The sequence below is a fragment of the Phacochoerus africanus genome, chromosome X, assembly GCF_016906955.1.
Source record: "Phacochoerus africanus isolate WHEZ1 chromosome X, ROS_Pafr_v1, whole genome shotgun sequence".
NCBI classification, from domain to species: domain Eukaryota; kingdom Metazoa; phylum Chordata; class Mammalia; order Artiodactyla; family Suidae; genus Phacochoerus; species Phacochoerus africanus.
The window spans coordinates 118,174,891-118,176,675 of record NC_062560.1 but is presented as its reverse complement, the minus strand read 5'-3'; positions in this window follow the sequence as shown (position 1 = coordinate 118,176,675).

Below are 1,785 nucleotides of genomic sequence, written 5' to 3'. Positions count from 1 at the left end.
AAGTTGAAGCCCAGTGAGACTGGACTGCTAGAGTAGTGGTTGCACCGAGCTCTTTAATGGAGGGGGCTGTGTCTTTGGGGGGTCTCTGTATCTGCAGTTCCTGGAGCTGTGCCAGGTGCAGGGTAGGAGTTCCCTACACCAGTGGCGGGGGGCGGGGCGGGGGTCACAGCTGCACAAGGGCCTTTGTAGGCAGAGCACATCTTTCCACTGGAAGGGGGCACCCAGGAAATGAGACGGACGGCTTGGGCCTTGAGCTGCTCCTGATCTAGACAGAGAGATGGAAAATAGAGAGCAACTGGGGAAAGAAAAAACCAAAACAGACAAGTACAAAAAGACGCGGAGCAAAGTCCAGTCACCAAGTCTGAAAACTAAAGGAAATCAGCAAGGAGGGCTTAAGTAAGAAAAGGTATGGTTCCTATTATCTTCAGTTAGTAGATGTCAAAACAAGAGTCAGAAAGATGATGAAGGGCATGGGTTGATGCCCATAGTGCAATCAGACACACTGGGAAGATTCGGTCACTTCAATTTGCTGGGCCCCGTCTCCCAGTTCTTGTGATTGACTGGGGCTCAAAGACATGGGAGCGTTATTACAGGAAAAATCAGGATAATGAAACTTGCTGGAGAATAATGACTGCATATTACAGCTGCATCTGATTCCACTACATCTGTGCCCATCAACTCAGTCAGCAGTGCCAGCCGCTTGAATAATTGTAGCCAGAGTTGGGGAGGCTGCCAGCTATGGCCCTGGCAGCAGGCATCAGAGCTGGGAAAATGGAATAAGGAGGTGGAGAGGAATGCACTTTCAACAAGGACCTTGGGCAAGGGGATTAGAGAGGCCTCTTTACAAATAGATGGCAGGGTTGTTGGTTATGAGCTGGGGCGCTGGAGCCGCACTGTCTGGCTTCGAATTCCAGCTCTGCTGAGGAACCACGAGTCCTTTTTCATGCTGGCACTGGCTTGTGGCATGTTCATTAACTTCTATGTGACTCTCTTTTCTCATCCAAAAAATGGGACTGTTAAGAGCGCCTACCCCATTGGATTGTCATGAGGAGTAAATGAAATAGTGGTATGTAAAGTAGTGGGCATTTAGCTAGTGCTTAGCAAGTATTTGCTCTTACCGCCTCCTACCATATTTTTCATGCTGTGCTTTCAACCCACTAATAGATGAGAAAGATCATTTAGACTTGGGTATTTCCTTAACCAAATAGCATTGGATGAAAAATATGGGTGCCTTGAATGTTGTAAAGGGTTCATGAAACTTGTTTCAGGTGTTTGTGGGCATGTATAACACACATGTATGCGTATGTCATATACACACATATACACGGGCATACCTAAAAATATGTGCATGCATGTATACACAGATACATGTACTTACACCCAGAAACACAAACATAACACCTATTCACCTGTATACCCACATGCCCATAAACACTTGGACATGTATTCACAAATACGCAAACACATGTATATGGTCCGATGTGTACGTACCTGCACACATATATACAGAAGTAGATTCATGCAAATACATCTACAGATATGTAGTGCACTGATGCATATAAACATACTCATAACACACAAAAATCTATATACACAACACATATACACACGTTAAAGTGTATATACTCACACTCATGTACAAAAATGCATGTAAACATTCACACATATACACACAGATGCACAGACATGCACTAATGTACACACATATAAGATATACATGCAACATACATGCACACCAACACAGACACATGTTCACAAGCGTGATGGTACACACGTACATGTATA